The sequence below is a fragment of the Chiloscyllium plagiosum genome, unplaced genomic scaffold (assembly GCF_037043375.1).
Source record: "Chiloscyllium plagiosum isolate Xiang-an unplaced genomic scaffold, Cpla_swu_hap1 HiC_scaffold_3, whole genome shotgun sequence".
Classification (NCBI taxonomy): Eukaryota; Metazoa; Chordata; class Chondrichthyes; order Orectolobiformes; family Hemiscylliidae; genus Chiloscyllium; species Chiloscyllium plagiosum.
In genome coordinates, this window is record NW_028270141.1 from 133,831,938 (window position 1) to 133,855,873 (window position 23,936).

General features: G+C 40.4%; 2 protein-coding genes across 5 annotated transcripts in view; one reads left to right on the forward strand and one right to left on the reverse strand.

Annotated features, from left to right (window-relative positions):
• The window catches only part of babam2 (BRISC and BRCA1 A complex member 2), a 213,064-nt gene that overhangs the window by 77,103 nt on the left and 112,025 nt on the right, over positions 1-23,936 (forward strand). The gene's annotated exons all lie outside the window — the stretch shown is intronic.
• Positions 1-23,936, reverse strand: part of LOC148151350 (uncharacterized) — a 187,918-nt gene that overhangs the window by 55,857 nt on the left and 108,125 nt on the right. Inside the window, exon 5 of the transcript XR_015754523.1 lies at positions 13,910-13,996. The gene's annotated coding sequence lies outside the window, so the exon portion shown is untranslated. The remainder of the gene's footprint in view (positions 1-13,909; positions 13,997-23,936) is intronic.

The window sequence follows — 23,936 nt, forward strand, 5'->3', positions numbered from 1 at the left end:
TTGGCTAGGAAGGTGATTTGGAGCAGTCTGTTCAACTGTTCTCTCTCTGAAAAGAACCAACCTGTCTCATTGTAAGGAAAAGGAATCTTTCATCCCAACTCTGCACTCCTGACTTGGGAGCAAAACACCAATTTATGGATTTGGATGATCAAACCCAAGGCAAGTACCTGAGCATTAACATTGAGGCTTACAACTTTGGTATGACAGGTAGTTCTTATATCACACTATGGTTGCGTTCTTGTGCGACCCTGCGCTATATAGAAATCATGCAATTAAAAATAACACTAAAAAAGTGTTGGTGATGCAATGGTGTTATAACCAGCACACGTTTTAAAAGTTCGTGCTTTAGAAACAGCGTCCCCTATTCATCAATTGCGTTATAGCCAATTCGCGTTGACGAAACACTTGTTTAAGCAGAACGACCCGCACTGAATTTGTTGTAATTCTGTCACACATTTCAGTTTGATATGTTTCGAACAGGAAAACGGCACAGAAGAACCAAAGTTTGTAACTGTGCCAAGAGTTAGGGATTAACTGAATGGTGAGCATTATAAAATTTTGCATAATACTCATAGATTCATAAAGAATGACCGTTCATATGATTCTGCTGATTTCAGCCTTCATTACAATCAATGATAAAAGAAGTTAATTTGTTTTGCACAACAATCATTTTATAACAGAAATGTTGGGAACAAACTTAACAAAATACAAGTGATTGTGGTAAGGAATGGCTAAAAGGGTTCAACTGATTCTGTGCAATATTGACCATTGTGGCAGACATAATGCTGAATCAGACAGAAAGCAATGTGAACTAATCATGGAAAAACATTAATCATGTCCTATTTATAGTCAGGTTGTAGAAAATAGAATTTTCCAGGCTTTGTTTATGAATTTTGTTCTGAAATAGTGCTTGTAGTGATTCAGAGATGCTTTTGTGGTTTATGTTTTAATGATTTTAACAACAGCATGTTATGGACTAAACTGTCTGACTTGCATGGTTGTGAGGAATCCTGCCTGATTGCTGTGTTTTTTTTAAGTTATATGTTTTTGAATATTTCATTGAAAAATTCAGCATAAACTGGCAGTGCCTGTGAAGAACAGTTTTGTCCAGACATGGTTTGTTTTTGGGATTGTTGTCATAGACCTTAAGTGCACAGACATTATTCGTGTCCTTGTCTAGACATGAGATCAGTTACCTCTGTGGTCATGACCTCACTCATTCTTCAAAACCACACAGTGGTTTCAAAGGTGCATATGATTAAATAATATAGTACCCAAAATGTTGGGAGATTGCAGCAAATGTAGAAGGAAATACAAAGATTGTCTCAGACACAATTCAATGTTGATTTCAAAATTAAGACGCTCTTAACCATTGTTAGTACAAGATAGCAGTTTGGTTAAGTTATAAGTCTGACAAACTGACAAACTCACAGATTTGTATTGGTGCTCCTGTTGGATCTTAAATGCAGAAGGACGTGTGGATTTTACCCTGTGCACAAATAAATGTGGAAAAGTTGGAGTAAGAAAAAGATCGATTGGACCGTTGAGTCAAGCTCCTTAAATTGTAACTAACTACCTAACATGATCTTCAGTGTTCCCCACCCAACTAACCATGTAATCTCCAGAAAAATGCAAAAGAAATCTAGGCCAATTTAGGTAATTAGTTATTTTCTTGACCCTAAAAATTACTAATTTAGAATTGTATGACATTAGTGATCACACAGTATAGCACTAAATATTCCACCTCTTTTGTATACAGGAACATGGGTCTTCCATATTTAGAATGAATTCAACTTGCAATGAATTCAGGCTCACTGCATGAGCTAGCAATTTCTTCTTAAAGTCTATGACTGTTTGCAAAATAAAACTTCCTGTCCTCAAAACGAGTTCTGCTTGGAGCAAATATAACTTTAGGTAACATAGACATTATCTGCCAGATTCAAATCCTTTTCCTACCTAATTTCATTTTCTTTTTATCCTTGACTACATGTGCATGTCATTCCCAAACTTATGGAACGTTGACCCCACTGCCATCATCTACATTATTGATTGTGACAGTGAGTGATTCCTGTCTGATTTGATTAATAAAGGGTGATCAAGCAAAGCCATGACTGTTAATGAGACCCATCCAGAAAACAAACTAATCTCTATCCTCAAATTTATAAAACCGTCAAATAGGGGTAAGACATTTTCATGAGTACTTTTTGACATTGTGTCGGAGTTACTTTTTCATTCTTGCTGATTCCTTTATTAGGTGTTGCAGACACGTAGTAACATTACCTTCTGTAGGTTTAGGGTATTTTGGCTCTCATTAAAGTTAAATTAGCAGAATTTGTTAATATACCCAACAATCATAACCAGGCTATTAAACTTGAATGTCTTCAAAGACCGCAATTTCCCCCCAGACGTGGTCGACGATGCCCTTCACCGCATCTCCTCTACTTCCCGCTCCTCCGCCCTTGAGCCCCGCCCCTCCAACCACCACCAGGACAGAACCCCACTGGTCCTCACCTACCACCCCACCAACCTCCATATACAGCGCATCATCCGCCGTCATTTCCACCACCTCCGAACGGACCCCACCACCAACGATATATTTCCCTTCCCCCCGCCTATCAGCGTTCCGAAAAGACCACTCCCTCCGTGACTCCCTCGTCAGGTCCACACCCCCCACCAACCCAACCTCCAATCCCGGCACCTTCCCCTGCAACCGCAAGAAATGTAAAACATGCGCCCACAAGGAATACTTCCATATCCGCCACAAATTCACCTGCACCTCCACACACATCATTTATTGCATCTGCTACACCCGATGTGGCCTCCTCTATATTGGGTAGACAGGCCGCCTACTTGCGGAACGTTTCAGAGAACACCTCTGGGACACCCGGACCAACCACCCAACTATCCTGTGGCTCAACACTTCAACTCCCCCTCCCACTCCACCAAGGACATGCAGGTCCTTGGATTCCTCCATCGTCAGACCATAGCAACACGACGGTTGGAGGAAGAGCGTCTCATCTTCCGACTAGGAACCCTCCAACCACAAGGGATGAACTCAGATTTCTCCAGTTTCCTCATTTCCCCTCCCCCCACCTTGTCTCAGTCGAATCCCTCGAACTCAGCACCGCCTTCCTAACCTGCAATCTTCTTCCTGACCTCTCCGCCCCCACCCCACTCCGGCCTATCACCCTCACCTTGACCTCCTCCCTACCTTTTATCTTGGCCTGCTGGACACACTTTCCTCATTCCTGAAGAAGGGCTTATGCCCGAAACGTTGATTCTCCTGTTCCTTGGATGCTGCCTGACCTGCTGCACTTTTCCAGCAACACATTTTCAGCTATTAAACTTGAATCCATAACACCAGAAAAGCATTAATTTCCTAGGTATGTAAATTGGTCTTCAACTCATGAAGGAAGCAAACCAACTCGCATTTGACCACTCCTGGACTGTAGTTGCATTTTTACCTTGAATCTGATCAACCCAAACGATGACTGACTAGCCTAGACTTTGGACCATGTGCAGACTGCCAGCAACTGACAGTATCACCACTCTGCCTCCCCTCCGTCACCACCCCATCCCCACCAGCTGGACTGAGAATTAGCCCTCATCCACTTTCTAATGTGGCCACTCGTTCAATAAATATGCCAACTGTTTGCCATAGCAGCTGGCATAGCAGAAAGTGTTAGATTGTCACTTTGATTTTGTACAGCAAGATATCCCCTCTGTGGTATACTATGGCATGACAAGCCATGCATACATGGATGGAGATGAACTTTAAGTGAGTGAACTAGGAGAACAAGCACGCAACCCTGCCAGTTGCTGGTGTGCCCTCAAATACAGGTCTATAGACAATAGGTGCAGGAGTAGGCCATTCAGCCCTTCGAGCCTGCACCGCCATTCAATATAATCATGGCTGATCATTCCTAATCAGTATCCTGTTCCTGCCTTATCTCCATAACCCTTGATTCCACTATCCTTGAGAGCTCTATCCAACTCTTTCTTAAATGAATCCAGAGACTGGGCCTCCACTGCCCTCTGGGGCAGAGCATTCCACACAGCCACCACTCTCTGGGTGAAGAAGTTTCTCCTGAGCTCTGTCCTAAATGGTCTACCCCGTATTTTTAAGCTGTGTCCTCTGGTTCGGCACTCACCCATCAGTGGAAATATGTTTCCTACTGCCAGAGTGTCCAATCCTTTCATAATCTTATACGTCTCAATGATCCCCTCTCAATCTTCGAAACTCAAGGGTATACAAGCCCAGTCGCTTCAGTCTTTCAGTGTAAGGTAATCCTGCCATTCCAGGAATTGACCTCGATAGCCAGAATGTCTTTTCTCAAATTTGGAGACCAGAACTGCACACAGTACTCCAGGTGTGGTCTCACCAGGGCCCTGTACAGCTGCAGAAGCACCTCTTTGCTTCTATACTCAATTCCTCTTGTTATGAAGGCCAGCATGCTATTAGCCTTCTTCACTACCTGCTGTACCTGCATGCTTACCTTCATTGACTGGTGTACAAGAACACCCAGATCTCTCGGTACTGCCCCTTTACATAAATTGATTCCATTGAGGTAGTAGTCTGCCTTCCTGTTCTTGCTACCAAAGTGGATAACCATACATTTATCTACATTAAACTGCATCTGCCATGCATCTGCCCACTCACCTAACTTGTCCAGGTCACCCTGTAGTCTCCTAACATCCTCATCACATTTCACCCTGCCACCCAGCTTTGTATCATCAGCAAATTTGCTAATGTTATTGCTGATACCATCTTCTATATCATTAACATATATTGTAAAAAGCTGCGGTCCCAGCACGGATCCCTGCGGTACCCCACTGGTCACTGCCTGCCATTCCGAAATGGAGCCGTTTATCACTACCCTTTGTTTCCTATTAGCCAACCAATTTTCAATCCAATCTAGTACTTTGCCCCCAATACCATGCGCCCTAATTTTACTCACTAACCTCCTGTGTGGGACTTTATCAAAAGCTTTCTGAAAGTCCAGGTACACAACATCTACTGGATTTCCCTCGTCCAACTTCATAGTTACATCCTCAAAAAATTCAAGAAGATTAGTCAAGCATGATTTCCCCTTCATAAATCCATGCTGACTCTGTCCTATCCTGTGACTACTATCCAGATGTGCAATAATTTCATCCTTTATAATAGACCACCACTGAGGTCAGACTGACTGGTCTATAATTTCCTGCTTTCTCTCTCCCACCTTTCTTAAAAAGTGGTATAACATTAGCCACCTTCCAATCCTCAGGAACCGACCCCGAATCTATTGAACTCTGGAAAATAATCACCAACGCATCCACAATTTCCCGAGCCACCTCCTTCAGTACCCTGGGATGCAGACCATCAGGCCCCGGAGACTTATCAACCTTCAGACCCAACGGTCTCTCCAACACCAAATCCTGGCAAATATAAATTCCCTTAAGTTCAGGTCCTTCAGGCACTGTTACCTCAGGGAGATTGTTTGTGTCTTCCCCAGTGAACACAGATCTGAAGTACCCATTTAATTCCTCTGCCATTTCTTTGTTCCTAGTAATATATTCCCCTGTTTCTGTCTTCAAGGGCCCAATTTTTGTCCTAACCATTTTTTTGCCTTGCACATACCTAAAAAAGCTTTTACTATCCTCCTTAATATTCTTGGCCAGTTTACCTTCGTACCTCATTTTTCCTCTGCGTATTTCCTTCTTAGTAATCCTCTGTTGCTCTTTAAAAGCTTCCCAGTCCTCAGTTTTCCCACTTATCTTAGCTATTTTATACTTTTTCTCTTTTAACTTTATATGTTTCTTTACTTCCCTCGTCAGCCACGGCCGCCCATGCCTCCTCCTGGGATCTTTCTTCCTTTTAGGAATGAACTGATCCTGCAACTTCTGCATTATACACAGAAATATCCGCCATTGTTCCTCCACGGTCATCCCTGCTAAGGTATTGCACCATTGAACTTTGGCCAGCTCCTCCCTCATAGCTCCATAGTTCCCTTTATTCAACAGAAGTACTGTCACTTCCGACTGTACCCTCTCCCTCTCAAATTGCAGATTGAAGCTTATTGTATTATGGTCACTACTTCCCAATGGCTCCTTCACTTCGAGGTCCCTGATCAATTCTGGTTCGTTACACAATACCAGATCCAGAATTGCCTTCTCCCTGGTCGGCTCCAGCATCAGCTGCTCTAAGAATCCATCTCTGAGGCACTCCACAAAGTCTCTTTCTTGAGGCCCAATACCATCCTGATTCTCCCAGTCTACCTGCATGTTAAAATCCCCCATAACAACTGTAGTGACATCTTTGCGACAGGCCAATTTCAGCTCCTGATTTAACTTACATCCGACATCCAGACTACTGTTTGGGGGCCTGCAGTTGACTCCCAAGAGGGTCTTTTTACCCTTAGTATTTCGAAGCTCTATCCACACTGACTCTACATCCCCTGACTCTAGGTCCCCCCGCGCAAGGGACTGAATATCCTCCCTTACCAACAAGGCCACCCCACCCCCTCTACCCGTCAGTCTGTCCTTACGATAGCACGTGTATCCTTGAATATTCATTTTCCAGGCCCTGTCCGCTTGAAACCACGTCTCAGTTATCCCCACAATATCGTATCTGCCAATTTCCAAAAGAGCCTCAAGCTCATCCATCTTTTGTCTAATGCTTCGTGCATTCATGTATAGTATTTTTAATTTGTTACTGCTCTCACCCTTCCCATCAACCCCTATTTCACTCAACCTTACAGCATGATGCCTTTCCGAGTTTTCTGCCTCATTGATACAGTTGTCTTTCTTGGCTTCTCTTGTTCTAATTTTCCCTTCAATTTCCTTTTTAAACATCCAGCTTGTCCCCTCCCCCCCCCCCCCCCCCCGTACTTAGTTTAAATGTAGCTGTGTTGCAGTAGAAAACCTGCCTGCCAGAATGCTGGTCCCTAACCTATTAAGGTGCAAGCCGTCCCTCTTGTAGAATTTATGTTTACCACAAAATATACCCCAGTGATCCAAGAACTTAAATCCTTGCTTCCTGCACCAGTTCCCCAACCACACGTTCAAGTCCATTATCTCCCTGTTTCTGGCCTCACCAGCCCGAGGAACTGGAAGCAAACCGGAGATAACCACGTTGGACGTCCTGCTTTTCAGCCTTCTTCCTAGTTCTCCGAAGTCTCGCTGTAGTATGTTCCTCCTCTTCTTCCCGACATCATTTGTGCCGACATGTACCACCACCTCTGGCTCTTCACCCTCATCCTTGAGGATTTCCTGCACTCTGTCCGTGATGTCTTTCACTCTAGCACCAGGAAGGCAACACACCATCCTTAAATCCCTTAAATTCCTAAGTAGTCTTTATTTTATACGAGAAGTACCATGAGGATCATGAGCAGTTAGCAAATATCAGGTGCCAATGTCTGTGAATGAGAGTGCAAGCGGCTGGCACCCTAAGATGAATTTACAGCATGGAAGCTGTTCACAGATAGCAAGCTGGAGTTGCCAGGTCTTCACTCTTTAATCAGTCAATGGGACAGCTCACCATTCGCTCGATTGATTCTCACCATGGCACCCAGAGCATGCTTAAAAGTTACAGAATTATTACCAACATCACTATAGGCCTTGCTGGACTAATCATGTAGATCTGCCTCCTTTTTCACAGCACTCGACATTCAGGCTTTTTAGGATTCTGCCAAATGTGTCTTTTTTTTCTTTCAATAAAAGCAGCTTTTGGTGGCTGAAGTTATGAAATAAGAACAGAAAGTGCTGGAAATAATCTGATCTTCCTGCTATGGAGGGACTGAGTTGAAGTTTCAAGTTGATGGCCTTTCATCAGACCATAATGCAGCGTAATAAAACTGAATTTCTGTTTTACATAGTGCTACAGATTAATGAAGAACAGCAACTAAAGCCAAACTTAAAATAAGGCAAGTAAAATGCTTGATGAGCATTTTCCCTACTTTGAAATGAATCGGATTTCCAACGAACATTTGTTGTCTGCAGATTTTTGAGCTGTCTTACTTACCAGACCTCTGTTTTCAAAAGCTATGAACTTTTGCAGTGCAAAGTGCAACTCCCTGTACATCAGAATGGATTTAAGAGAATTTAAGTATCATAGCATTATAAAATTGACTTGAGGATCTTTTTAAATGCTGGGTTTTTTTTTGACTCTGTATAATTTACTGGGCTGAGAATAGTTACAGGTCACTGATCTTTACTTATTTTGAGACCTCTAGTGCAAACCGCTATACCAATTAACAATTTATTACAATATATTGGATATTAATAAGTAATCTGTGTAAGTAGAGTCAGTGCATAAACAAATTGTGTTGCGTGACTTATTTTGTTGCATAGCTAGTTGCTTCAATTAGTGGGAGTGAAATTGCGCTGCTATAAACATTGAGTAAGAGCATTGGAATGTCAGTGCTATATAATAATTGCAGGTTATTGCATCATTGTTTTTCAGACTCTAGTTTAGCCTAGTTCTGCAAAACAAGCATTGCATCTGGACCTTGAAACTCGTCTGTTGCTGTCCCACTTTTCCTGTAAATATTTTGATTTATACAAACACATTTAAAATGGACAGTAAGCAGTACAAATTCAGTGGTTCATACATAAATTCTCTCCACTCTTTTTCCTTTTCATTTATTAAAATAAACAAATTGAATGTGGTTATTAAAATGTTATATTGCTATTTGGGTCAGCATGTTGGCCCAGTGGTTAGCACTGCTGCCTCACAGTGCCAGGAACCTGGGTTCAATAATACCCTCTGGCGACTCTGTGTGTGGAGTTTGCATATTCTCACGTGTCTGCGAGGGTTTCCTTCAGGTGCTCCAGTTTCCTCCCATAGTCCAAAGATGTGCAGGTTAGGATTGGCCCCACTAAATTAGTCAGTGTCCAGGAATGTGCAGATGAGTTAACCATGGGGAATATAGGGTTACAGGGATGAGGTACAGGGTTGGATCTGCGTGGGATGCTCTTCGGAGTGTTGGTGTGGACTAGATAGGCCAAATGGCCTGCTTCCACACTGTAGGGATTCTATAATTCAAACCTAATCCTCCAATGTCTTTTTTTTAAACTATCATTAACCTGCACACTGTAAAGAAAATAGTAGCAAAGGCATATCAAAGAGAATGCAGAGCCCATATATGTTTGAGATTAACATGGAGGTATACAGAAACATACATTATTCAGAAGTAGAGTAAGCTTTACAAAGCTGGCTTGAAGTTGTGTCTAGAAGAAATTGAATATGTATCAAAAGGGTAGTTAGATATGAAAGAGCAGCTATAAATGCTAGGAAGTCTTCTGTTACTGTAACTGCAAGATGGTAGACAGGATTCACTACTTCTCTTCAATCCTTGCTGTATCTTTTGTGTGAACTTGCTCCAAGTGGGTTTCAGTTTTCTGAAAGCAGGCGCCATCATGTTATTACAGTTCTAACAGTATAACGTTGAACTGTCAACCTTTTATTATTTGCTTAAAGTCTAACTTAAGACAACTTCTGATTCAGAGTGCTGCCAACTGAGTCAAGCTGACACCAGAGAACCCAGCAGGGCAAGACTGCTTCTTGGTGGAGATGTTGTGAAGAATGGAAATCTCTTTAAAAACTTTTTTCATTGAGAACACTATGGTTTACTCCTGCAAATATTAGTTGAAAATGGTGTGTGTGTGTGTGTGTGTGTGTGTGTGTGTGTGTGTGTTCGTGTCTGTGAAGAATGAAAAGTCAGTATTTCAAGTTGTAACCTTGCATCAGAAAAGTAAATGTGTATACGTTTGGCCTAGACAGCCTAAGATGCATGGTGGTCAATATACATTTAGCTCACTACTTTTTCTGTGTTTGCTTTGTTGTAAATCATGGTTAGAGACAAAAAAAGCTGCAGATACTGGATTCCCAGGTAAACAAGCAGGAGGCTGGAAGAACACAACAAGCCAGGCGGCATCAGGAGGTGGAAAAGTCAATGTTTCGGGTGTAACCCTTTTTCAGGACTTGCGGGTGGGTGTCAGGGGAGCTGCAGAGAAAAGGTGTGGGAGTGCAGGTTGGTGAGGTGGGGATAGGTGAAGACAGTTAGAGTGTGACCTGGTTGGTCAATGAAAGGAATGGAAGGAAGGGGAAGGGGGCCAGGAGGAAGGGTCAATGAGAAGAATGTCGACCCTTCCTTCCATTCCTCTTATCGACCCTTCCTTGTAGCCACCAACCGGATTCATTCCTCCCATCAACCAACCAGGTTGCACCATCTCCCTGTCTTCACCTGTCCCCACCTCATCACCCTGCCCCCACCCATCCACCCCCTTTGTCTGCGACTTCCCATATACCCCTCCCCAATCCTGAAGAAGGAGTAAAATCTGAAACGTTGACTTCACTTCCTGATGCTGTCTGGCTTGCAGAGATCTTCCAGCCTCCTGCTTGTCTACCTTGTTGTAAATCATGTTTTAAAATCTGCAACAAAAGCAGGAAAGTTTTTCTGTCATTCTATTCATAATGCCAGGGAGTCTTGAAGGTACAGCATTAAGACTTGAGAAATTGATTGAAGTGCGGGAAAATTCAAGTTTTCCCTCAGGCAGTTCTATGAGTTCCAATGTGAAGTCCTGAATGGTTGAAGTGGTGTGAGAGTTGGTTTAGAAACAGCCATGATGATGTGATGTGGCTGGTGTTTTGTCTTTGCTGACTTGCTTGGCTGAAACCTGGAAGAGAATGTTGTTGCCCATGGCACTGCAGAGACTTTGCAGCAAAGACAGAGTTGGATATAGGCCCAAAGAAGCAAGTGGCAAACTGCTGTTGCCTTGTTAATGGTATCAGGAATCAGTGCTGTCCGGTCTCTCTGGGATGGAGAGGAGAGTTGGAAGCTCTTTAGAAACGAGACAAATTTAGTTCATAATAAGATGCAAATACATGGAAATAATCGCCACTCTGCAGTGAGATTCTGATCTCTGTTAATAACCAAAAAGAAAATTGGACATTCTTTTTTCTCAATCTGGTTTTCCTATTTTTGCAGTATCTATCTGAATTGTCCCTGTTACCCACCATGCTAAAGGAATAATTTCAGCAAAACTTGGTGCAAAAACTGAAGCAAGAACTGATCAGTTTTTGGCAAAGATGTGGTTGCAGATCCTGGAATGTTTCAAAGTATGCATTAACATTGGGAGATGAGGCTTACTGTGTTTTGTTTACAATGTGTGCATGTTTTATTTGGAATTTATCACAGCAGCCAAATTGTGAAATTCGTTTTCATACAGGTGGTTGCATGTGGATTGGCTTGAAGCCACCTTATTGAAATGGATGAGCTCAGTGTTGCTAACACAAGTTTTATGACGTCGTCTGTTTTTGGACAGTTTTAATTTAAGACAGAATAGTAAAATTAAAAGAATTATGTGACCTATTGATTGTGCCTGCAATGAAATCATTTTTTTTTTAATCCATGTGTATGTATTAATTCTTTCATGGAATGTGAATATCACTGGTGAGGCTATCATTTGTTGCCTAATGCTAATTGCCATTGAACCAAATGGCTTGCTTGATCATTTCTGAGAGACAGCCATATTGCTGTGGGTTGGGAGTACCCTATAGGCCAGACTAGGTAATGGAAGATTTTCTTCCCTAAGACCATTCATGAAACCGGTGGGATTTTATGCCCATCAATAATGATTTCATGGTCACCTTCACTAGTCACCAATAAATTGATAGAAGGTGTCATCATGAGTGCTATCAAGTAGTACCTCTTCAGCAATAACCTGCTCACTGACACCCAATTTGGGTTCCACCAGGGCCAAGGACCTCGAGCAAAACTGAAGTCACCAAGGATAGGGAAGAAATCTCTCTTGATGCTTGTAGTCATACCGAACAAACACAAGATGATTGTGATTGTTAAAGGTCAGTCATCTCAGCTCCAGGATATCTACACAGGAGTTCCTCAGTGCACTGCGCACGTACACACACACTCACTCTCTCACACTCTCTCTCTCTCTCTCTCTCTCTCTCTCTCTCTCTCTCTCTCTCTCTCTCTCTCTCTCTCTCTCTCTCTCTCTCTCTCTCTTTTTCTCTCTCTCTCTCTCTCTCTCTCTCTCTCTCTCTCTCTCTCTCTCTCTCTCTCTCTCTCTCTCTCTCTCTCTCTCTCAGACAGACAGACTTCTACACAGACCCTCTCTCATACGCTCATGCATACATACCCACACACCCTTTCACAGACATTCCACCCTCTTCCTGTACGCGCACCACATATAAGTTTGGGGGGTGAATTTGTACTTGCAGAATTACATTTAATTTTGGTCCAAACTGCATGAATCCATGTAAGGTTCTGTAAATCCTTTTTTTAGATTAGAATTAGTCTGAACATTGGGGCACAGACAGCCTCACAATAGGCACCTCACACATTCAGTGTATTATCTGGGCTGACACAACTATTGTTAAAGTTCACTTGAGAATGTAACTTTAAGAAAGTTTGGGGATTTACACATGAAAGAACTGAAACCAACATGCCCATTCCAAAAGATGAGAGACTTAACAAACAATCCAGATCTTTTTCAATAAATAATTTCAATTACATCACACTGTAAACTTTAGCTATAAATTCTGTGTCTTACGATCTTATGCTCCTGATGAAGGAGCAGCGCTCTGAAAGCTAGTGCTTCCAGATAAACCTGTTGGACTATAACCTGGTGTTGTGTGATTTTTAATGGAATTCCTCAGGGTAGATATTTACAAACAACCTATTCAGATATGTTAATACACACCTCTGGAGCAGGTAGGATTTGAACTCTAGCCTCTTGACTCAGAGGTAGGGACACTGCCACTGCACCCCAAGAGCCAGAGTTCCTCAGGGTAGTGTTCTACTCCGAACCATCTTAAGACCATAAGACATAGGAGTGGAAGTAAGGCCATTCGGCCCATCGAGTCCACTCCGCCATTCAATCATGGCTGATGCGCATTTCAGCTCCACTTACCAGCGTTCTCCCCGTAGCCCTTAATTCCTCTAGACAACAAGAATCTATCAATCTCGGCCTTGAAGACATTTAGCATCCCAGCTTCCACTGCACTCCGTGGCAATGAATTCCACAGGCCCACCACTCTCTGGCTGAAGAAATGTCTCCGCATTTCTGTTCTGAAATGACCCCCTCTAATTCTAAGGCTGTGTCCACGGGTCCTAGTCTCCTCGTTTAACTGAAACAATTTCCTAGCATCCACCTTTTCCAAGCCATGGATTATTTTGTACGCCTCTATTAAGTCTCCCCTTAATCTTCTAAACTCCAACGAATACAATCCCAGTATCCTCAGCTGCTTCATCAATTATCTTCTCTCCATCAGAAAGTCACATGTTAGAATATTCGCAGATGATTGCACAATATTCAACACCGTTCACGACTCTAATATTGAAGCAGTCCATGATGAAATTTGACAGGATCTGGATAATATCTAGGCTTGGGCTGAAAAGTGGCAAGTAACATTTGCATCTCTCAAATGCCAGGCAATGACCATCTCCAATAAGAGCCAATCTAACCACTGCCTCTTGACATACAATAGCATTACCATCACTAAATCCACCACTGTCAACATGCTGGGAGTTTGACCGGAAATGGAAGTGGACTCCATATAAATAAAGTAGCTACAAGAGCTGGTCAGAGGTTAAGTATACTGCAGTGAGTAACTCTCCACCCGACTCCCCAAAGGCTGTTCACCATCAAATCAAGAGTGTGAATAGAATACTTGCCTGGAAGAGTGTAGCTCCAACAACACTGAAGCAGCTTGACATCATCCAGAACAAAGCAGCAAGCTTGATTGACAAACATTCAGTCACTCCACTGACATACAAGATGCATTGCAGGTATTTGCTAAATATCACTCAATAAAACCTTCAAACTCATGATCACTTTCATCTAGAAGGACAAGGGCAGCAGATAGGAAAATCACCACCTACAAGTTCCCCTCCATGCCACTCACCATCCAGACTTGGAAATACATTGCCATTCCTTCACTTTCTGGGTCAAAATCACTGGAAGTCCATCCCCAATGGCATCGTGGGTCTACCTGCAGCAATAGTTCATGAAGGTAGATTAGTAGCACTTTCACAAGGGGCAAGGCAATAAACCCTAGCCCAACCAATGATACCATATCCCTTGAGCGAATAAAGTATTAGGGAGACTGTGTTTTTTGTTCCATATATCTGATTTGAATTCAGATTCTTCCGGCTGCTGTCGGAGAAGTTCAGCTTCATCCAAACATTAATCTGAGCCTCTGGATAACTGGTCCTGTGACACTGCCAGCCTGCCAACATTGATCCCTGTGTATTATGAGTTGACAGCTGTGGAGATGAAATTATCCAGAGAATTGCAATTTCAGAGAATATGTGTTAGAATGATTGCTTCATTCGGTTCTGCGTAGGAACAAGGAATGGGGCTTGTGGGGTTTTAATATGTCACTCAATAGTTTAAAAGTTGCTGGTAATTCAGTTTTTAGCTAGTTAGGTTTTGCATGATTGTGTCGTTTGCATTATCATGATTCACGCAAAATCATTGCTGCTTTTGCCAATTCAGTAATTGCTACTGCCCTTCAGAATAAGTAAGGTTATGTATTTCTGCTATGGCATTATATAAATGCAACTCTATCTTTTCATTTGTTATTGTCACTAAGCCATCACTATCTTTGGAAAACTGACACAATGGGCAGCTGTTAAAGCAATAATACAACACCACTACAAGATACTGCATAAAATAATAATTTAAGTTCAGTTTCTGCATTGTAATGCATTCCTCTCCTAATGTTTGTATTGCCCTTTGTTAGAAGAGGATTCACTACTTTACATTCATGTAATTACCCAAGTTAAAAACACAATTGGCATTATTATAGTTTGATATTAGTGCAATGGAAAAATCTGTCATGGATTTAACCTAATTGTGTACTTGGAACACAGCCAAATAGTGACATTGGCCTGTTCATAATACAAACTTTGAGGTAAGTGAGTTCGTGAGAGATTCTTCCTGAATAATCCAAACCATTATCTTGAGTGCTGCAACTATTATTCCACACCCATGTTAAATACAGGTAATAAAGGAAGATAAGTATGTTGGCCCAGATTTCTGGAATTAAAAAAAAAACCTGTTGGAAATGTACTGCTGTTTTTGAAAGCATTTGAAATGAATTTACTTGTATGCACATGAATAATGGTCAAATTGGCAAGAATACTATTGAATTTTCTTTTGTAAGAAATGCTATAGATATGGGTGAACTAAAACGAAATTTGAAAAAAAAGTGGTAAAATAATTATGGCATTACTCATGCTTATTTTAAAATTAGTTTATATGTATCTGAAATTTTTAAATTGATCTGCGTATTTCATTTGTATGTTAAAAATGCTATTTAGCTTTGCAACTGTGTAGCAGTTTTCCAAAAAATGCCAATAGCTTTTTGTGAAATTTATTTTTCTTTTATTAGATTTAGTGCTAAGTCAGTTTGGCCAAGCAAATGTTGTAAATATTAATACCATCTCAGTAATATTTGTAAATCTAGTCAGGCACATTCCTTTCAGTTTCTGATTATACCTCAAACCTGTCACTTAAATAAATGAGAAACTAAAAGCAATATATACCTTCTCAGCACTTTGTTTCAATGCACAAAAGGAGATAAACTGGCAAGTTATGGGAGGGATCAACAATGCCCTGAACCGAGAACTGCTGCATGCGTTTTTCAACAATCTGTTCCAGACTCTGACAAGTTTTGGTTATTTGAATGAATTTCAATTCCTTGAGATTTGGGAAGAAGAAATCTGACGTTTATTAGTACTTCTGATCCTTATCTGGCTACCCCTGCTGCAAAGCATATCTGGATGCAGCAGATTCTGGTCGAATCGGGTTTAGTTTGTCATTTCAATTTACCACACTGCCCCCTTAACCCCCTACTCATATATTTTGTATCTAATGTGATACTGAAAATGGTGGTGGGATGATGATGGTGTTGGGGAGGGCAATGTCTAGAGAGAAGGGGGTTAACTTAATGCAAAATCTTAGCCTAAACCTGTATTTTGGTGCAGAGAAAGATCTTATTGGTGTCCTGTTTTGGTTTAGATACAAAAAGCAACCACACCAAGTGTCATCATGGGATTATGCCCCAAACAATTTCAGCACCTTTTATTGGGAACAGGAAGAAAGGGAAGATACCAGCCTTTGTTGATTGCTGTTAATTTCCTATCCAAGTTATAGATTTATGCTGTTATCTAGAATTGATACGCAGCAGAATACTGAGGGTGTATGCACTATTAAAGATACCACTTAATAGAGACTTTCAGAGACCTTGACCAAAGCCCTCATAGGTAATGCTATTTGATCAAAAGCAGGGGAGTTCTACCAGTTACGTGGCCAGTATCATAGATCGCAGAATATAAATCAACCTGGCATGTAATATACCCCCTTTTTTTCTTAACCAAAATACATGTTTGTTCAATATATGGTATATAAGCTGACCCTTTCTCTCTAAATATCAACCCCACCCCCACCATCAATGCACCACCATTCTTCAGTATCATGTTTGGATCTGACCTCAATTTTCAGTTTCAAAAGAAATGGCTAGACCTATACTAGCCTTTGAGGTTGACACATGGGGTCAAGCAGGCAATTTGAGCCACGTTGCTGAAATGATGGGCCATCAGTAGCAGAATCATACTCTAATGCAATGTGTAACCTTTTGGCTTCTCTCCTCTATCATTACCGTGAAGCAAGGAAAATAACGTTGGTTGAATGAAGAGTGCAGATAGCATACCAGAAGCAGCACCAAGCATACCTTAAATCATGATGAATGTACAAAGCAGGACTACTTGCAGGCTAAGCAGCAAATGATGGAGCTGAGCAACTTCGCAACCACTGAATCAAATCTAGGCTGTACGGTTTTGCCACATTTAGTTATGAATGTTGGTGAGCAACTAAACAACGCGCTGGAACAGGAGGCTGTAAGAATATCTCCATCCTCAATGATGGAAAAGCCCAGCACATTAGTACCGAATATAAGGCTGAAGCATTAAGTTTTCAGTTAGAAGTGCAAGTGGATTCATCTTGGGCTTGTTCAGAGATCCACAGTATTACAGCTGCCAGTCTCCAACTAATCCAATTCACTCCGTGTAATATCAAGGCTATGGGCCCTGACTACATTCTAACAACAGTTCTGAAAATATGGTCCAAAATATGCCACATCTTTAGTGAAGCTACAATACTGCCATCCACTCAACAGTGTGGAAAATTGTCCAAGTATGTCCTGTTTACAAAAAGCAGAACAAATCCAAATCGACCAATTGCCAACCTATCAGTCTATTCTTTCCCATCAGTAAAATTATTTGGAATTGGAAATTCTATAATGTCTTTAGTGTTCTGAGAATCCACCATTCCGCTTCATTGTTGATTACATTGTGTCCTAAGAAACAAATTGATTCTTCAGAAAATTTGCACTTGTCATGGAGCATGAGCCGCTCCACTTGTAAACATTCTAATGCTGCACGCTATCTCTGATCATGCTCTTCACCTGTTTCCCCATGGAATAGCTTTTCATCCATATGACATGGGACTGTACGAAGGCCTTTTAAGTTGTTGACATTGTTTCTTTTTAATATCTCTGCGAATGCAAGTCCAAACAGTAATCTGTTAAAACAACCTTCTGAATGAACTTATAAATGTGGCATTTGCCAAAAGCTGTTTGTTGCATTATTTTTTACATTGTTGGATAATTTAGCTATATTTTCTTCAACTGTAGACATAAAATAATTATTTTCTTGCTCCTGTCCTGTTAAATTGCATCAGGTCAACATAAATACAGGTATTACCATTGGACTTGGGTACATCACACTATTGGCTTTGTGACTCTCATTCTAATCATTATTTCGAGTTTGCACTTGCCTTGTTTCACTAAACAATGTATTTTCCTGGATGCATAAACGCAGAAGGAGTTTTTTTCAGTGAAATACTGTAGTCTGATGAACAAATTTGGAGATTCCTTTTCAAAAGAAAATTTTAGCTCCTGTTGATTAACATCTGCGTCTTTTGAATAAGATTGAGTTCAAGGATGTCCTTCTTATCTTGATTTTAAAGTACATAAAGGTTTCCTCATTCTGAAGAAGTCATAAAGGAATCAAAAAATTAACTTTTCTTGTATCTCTACACGCGCAGGACTTACTGAGTTTCTCCACCATTTTGTTTGTGTTTTAGATTTCCAGCATCCACATTGTTTTGCTTTTGTTTGAAGTTTTCTTGTACTTGCTGCCCTTGTACTGGAGAGCTGCTTAGAACATACATTTGTTGTTAAGTGTGATGCCTTCTAGATCTCATAGCAGAATTTTGGTCAGCTGTAAACAGTGTTTTGTCAAACAAGACTCTCTATTTGACAGTACTGTGACACTTAGACTCGTGTTTAACATGAAATTTATGCGATGCCAAAGATGTCAGGGTTTGCATGCTAAGATATTTGATCTGTGCCACTGATTTCCCCTGGAAAAAAAACTTTTGTGGTTTTGCCTTCAACTGGAGACAGTTCTACCTCATTTATCTCCTTATGTGGGTAGTGTTTTGGTCTTTTGCTTTTCTGTAGCTGTGTCCTGTTTTGGTTTATTTTCTGAAACTGACCTACTTTCTTAGAATACAAGCATGCAGTTTTGAATGTTGAGCACTGTTCATGCCTATGAGTTTTGTTTAGTCATAGCATTGACAAGGCATTTTAGTATTTGGTGTTTCTGCTAACATTGGCTGTTTGGGTATCTGTTGTGTTTTTGCATCTTGAGAAATTAATAGATTTTACAGGTCATCCATGCAACATTTTATCATCTGCTCTTTAGAATTGATCTGTCTGGTTTCTGGACCTCTGTTTCTCTTATCATCTGAATGTCATTTTTAATGTCATCTTCTTTGGACTTTATTTAATCTATCAAAGATTCAGCATTGATACTTAAAACAATCTGGTCTCTTTTTAATACTGACTTTAAGTCGCCATAGCCACTTTTCATTACTAGCCTGCTGCAATTATATAGAGTCCTGGTGAGAACACATCTGGAATATTGTGCGCAGTTTTGGTCTCCTTATCAGGGGAAGGACATTCTGGCTATGGAGGGAGTGCAAAGAAGGTTTACCATACTGATTTCTGGATGGCAAATTGGCATATGAAGAGGGACTGGATCAGGGGTCTCATAGAAACCTTAACAATTCTAAGAGGATTACATAGGAAGGACGTTTCTTATGACCATGTGTGGTGAAACGGTTAAAAATTATGTCCCAATACATGTGTGAATCTAACCGGAATGGAGGTGTTGCTTAGTCCCGTGTGAATCTTATTACACACCTCCCCGTGTGAATCTTCTTATCTGTATGTAACCAGAATGGAATGTGTTTTTTAGCCTTGCTCTGCTGTTCACATGAATGTTTATATCTGGAAAAGAGTATATCAGCTGGAAAAGTCTCCAGTTCGGTGAGTCTGCTCCGGGGTTACGTTTAACCGCCGAGCGTGGGTTGTTGGCAACCGCTCTACGAGAACTGACGGCTCCCAGTTCCGGTAACATGTAGAGTGAGTATAAGCCAGACCCGTTGTAAGTATGAGACCTGGTTGTGGCGACGCTGCGGGGAATAAAATGCTCATATTCTAGCAGACTCGCCTCTTGGTCGTTTGTTCTGTGTCAGACTACTCTCCTACGAACCTGACCTTGAGAATTTTTTAAAACACCATGGAGTCTAGAACCAAGGGCAACAGTGTCAGGATTTGGAGTAGACTGAGATGAGGAGAAATTTCTTCACCCTGAGCCTGTGGTGTTCACTACCACAGAAAGCGACTGAAGTCAAAACAATGAATGTTTTCAAGAAGGAGCTAGATATAGTTCTTGGGTTTAAAGAGATTACTGGATATGGGGCAAAAGCAGAAACAGACTACTGAGTTGGATCATCAGTCATAATCATTTTGAATGGTGGAGCAGGCTCAATGGACCGAATGGCCCACTCATGTTCCTATTTTCCATGGTTCTATATGATCATTCATGAAATCATCTGGGATTATGACTGTATGCTGCATTCTTTTGTTAAATCTTGCCTTTAAAGAAATTTCTTCGTTCTTATGATGAAATAATTGTCAAGTATCTTCGATACATCTTGGAATTATCTGACATTTAATTTATCTCCTGATGAGTGGTAACATCATGTATTCTTGGTTAGCATTTGACTGCAGTAATAATCCAGAGTTTTTAAAATTTGTTCATGGAATGTGGGGGTCACTGCCTAGGCCAACATTTATTACCCATCCCTAGTTGCCCAGAGAACAGTTAAGAATCAACTACAAAAGAGCCACATATAGGCCACACCAGGTAAACATAGTGGATTTTTTAAAGGCACATTCATGAACACAGAGTGGATAAGGTGAATATCAAAGTCATTTCACTAGGATAGGGGAGTCCAAAACTAGTGAGAGGATAAAAATTTAAAAGGGACATGAGTGGCAACTTTTTCACAGTGTGGTTCATATGTGAAATGAACTGTCAGAGGTTGTGGTAAGGGGCAGCAGGTACAATTACAGCATTTAAAAGATGTTTGGACAGGTACATGAATAGGAAAGGTTTAGGGGGATATGGGCCAAATGCAGGCAAATAGGACTAGTTTAGGTTGGGAAACTTGGTCAGCATGGATCAGTTGGATTGAAGGGTCTGTTTCTGTGCTGTATGATTCTGACTCTATAACCAGATGGATTTTTAAACAATCAAAAGTGGTTACCTGGTCATGATCAGACAAAGTTTTTAATTGAAATCACATTTCACCATCTGCCATAGTGGAATTTGAAACCATGTTACCAGATCATTAGCCTGGAGCTCTAGATTAGAAGTCCACTGACTGCTGGGCCACTATTCCTTCCCTCATTTCCTTTGAGTTTCTGTTTCTTAATTTGGTGCTCAGCTTATCAAACTGACTGTGTAGAACCTCTTCCTTGCCTATGTTATTGAACTACAATGACTGGATCCTCCCCATCCCATTGTAAGTTACTATTCAGCCCTGAACAGAAGACTCAAATCCTAGCCAGACAGTACCTGCTGGACTTTACATTTTGTTGCAGAGAACAGTGTAAACCTACTTGCTTTGCACTCCCCTACTTTTGACCCTCCACACCTTCCACTTGATTGTTGTTCCATGGTGCCATGGCCAGTTATGCCATCCACCCCAGCAGCCCTTCCTCTTGTTCAAAGATGCCGAAAGGATGAACACCAGTTGGACAGTTACAAAACCTCCTGTCCAATGGATTCCCTACTTCAGTTGAAGCTACGTGCTCCAGCCCCTAACCACTGATCAAATGAGAAGTTTCCAGCTAACTTTCCCCACAAAGTGTTCTTGTCCCAGATCAGACTGGCATTCAGCAGCTCCTACTATGACATGATACCTTTCGGCCGTTCTTAATATGCTTTAGTTAATTATTTTATTTCATTATTCATTTTTAAACTTTAACATCACTCCCTGTCCTGTTTTAAAAATTAGAAGAAGAACAGACCTGAGACAATTGCCAAGTGCTCACTAAATAATCAGGTTTTTCCTTTGTAGTTGAATCACCATTCGTACCTAAGACTGAAAAGGTTAAACGAAAGCAAAGGAGCACCACCGTTGCCACTTTCTGTGACTCCCTTACTTAGCCTACTCCCAGCATTTTGTTCAAAGTCACATTTAGTGCCAAGTCACATTGACATGCCTCCATTTCTTGGCTTTGAGTTGATTAAGCCCCAGGTATAAAAAAAAATCTTTACCTAGAATATTTATTAAGTTCAGTTGCTCTCAAGATGAAATATAGAATTTAAATAGTAACTTGAAGTTAACTATGAAACACAAACAAAATTTGATTTTTAGGAAGAGATTTCCAGCACTCAAAGCATCCGAGCCAGATCAGATGGCTGTCAGAATTAGTTACCAAGAAAGTATCCAACTGCATTTATTTCTGATACCTTTGCAATTCCACAAGTTTGACATGACCTAAAAGCATTTGCAATTCACCACTGATGATTTAAAAGGTGCACTAGTTTTCTGCTCCCTCATGTTGTAGTGACTTTGCAGCTTTGTGTTATAGTTGAAGTATAGTTCCTTGCCACAGAATTTTCTGCCCTTTTCATGTTCAGCCACTCTCATCCCTGTTTGCTGGGAAGGAGGCAAGTGTTTTTAGGGAATGTAAAATACAGATAATTGGTTTGTTAGTCTTCACATAATAATTGTAAAAAGACATTATTTTTTTCTGAAACTGTGGTGTAATCACAAACTCAAGAAGTGTTTTTCAAATGGAAGCCAAATTGAAAGATTATTTGAGTTTCTCAAGTTGCTGTTAGATGCTGTAACATATCTGCTGACTGATCAATGATTCCCACTCTCCAATGCTTTTTCAGAATAATCTTAAAGCACCAAATAAGTCACTTAATCTTAATTCAGAGTTGTTAAACCATCCAAATCCAAATCTTCTGTTTAATGTTTGTGGAAAAGTCACTTGGAATGAATATATCTTTGGATCCCTCCTAGTATTATCCTTCAATCACACTTATTCATATGCTTGTGCCAAATATAGTCAAAACAAATGATGCAACTGTTGATCAGTCATGCTGGTACAAAGCAGCACTGCAGAGGCTGCAGCCAACCAAATAAATGTCTCTCACACCACATTGGTTAGCAACTATTGCTAACTTTGCCTTTTCAACATTTAGGCTCACTTCTTTAATAGCATCTCACCGAAAATAACAGTCCCAATATTTTTGTCCATTCTTTTTAGGTTCTGATACATTGCTTATATTTTCATTTCCATGAATTATGTTATTTTTGCCAATTACAGGAATAAAATTCTTCTGTGTTCTCTTTGAAAAGATAGTAAATACATTCTTTATATATTTTCAGTGATTTTATTAAATGAACATTTGAGCAATGAAAACGTGTTCATCAGGTTTAACTTGAATTTTAAAAATGATTGTTATGTCATGTGAATTAAATTTGTTATTTAAACCCAATAATAACCATTAACTCTGAGGAATTGAACTGCTGTCAATAAGGCATAATTTTAAAAATCTATGGAAAGTTTGAGGAACTTGTCACCCCTTCCAAGAGTTTTTAAACAAAAGTGAAACTATTTTCATACAACAACCAGTCACAATATTTTGGTTTCACATTTGAAATGCAAACAGCAAAGAACAAATGTCACCAAGAGTTTCTTTAGTAGTTAATCCTTGAATATACTGAAGATCAAATTTCAATCGAATCGATTTCATATTATCTGTGTTTAAATCTGTCATAATGTACCCTGCTGTGAAAGCTGTATGATACTGATCAAAGTTGTCAGTTCACCACACAATTGCATATGTTTCTTAAATTACTTTTATTTACATTCTTGGCAAGACATTTTCTTTTACATACTCTGCTTCTGACAACCTTCATTTTTAGTTGCCTTTGTGAAAAGGGGAATTACTGACAGCAGAACAGTGACATGCTTTAAAAATAATGTAAGAAATAATGATACAGGCTTTTAAGTGTTTTATATACTTCTTCCATCACAAAATAACCGGCTTCAAACCACAGGAACCATGAATATGAGTCCAGCATATGTTATTGAAAACCAATTATCGATGAATACACATGCTGGTGTTTAGTTTTGAAGTCCAGATGTAGTACAAACAGTAAATCCGTTGCTCTTTCATTTATGCATCACTGGGTTCATAATAAATTACAAACGTACTCTGTGTCTCTTTTGGCAAGAATTGAAGTACAAGTAAATCCAACTGAACAAAATAACTGTCAAGGAATCCATGCAGCCCACACAGTTGAAGAGTTGATTAAATATATTGAATAAGAAAATGAAATTATTTTCTAGTAAATCTCCATGTTTTCATTTAAATGAATTGAATACTGCATTCATGAATTAAAGTTATGCTTATGCAACTTAGCTGTCATTCACTCACTAACAGGTATTTTCAAACAAATTGAAGTGACAAAAAGACCTTTAAGTACAG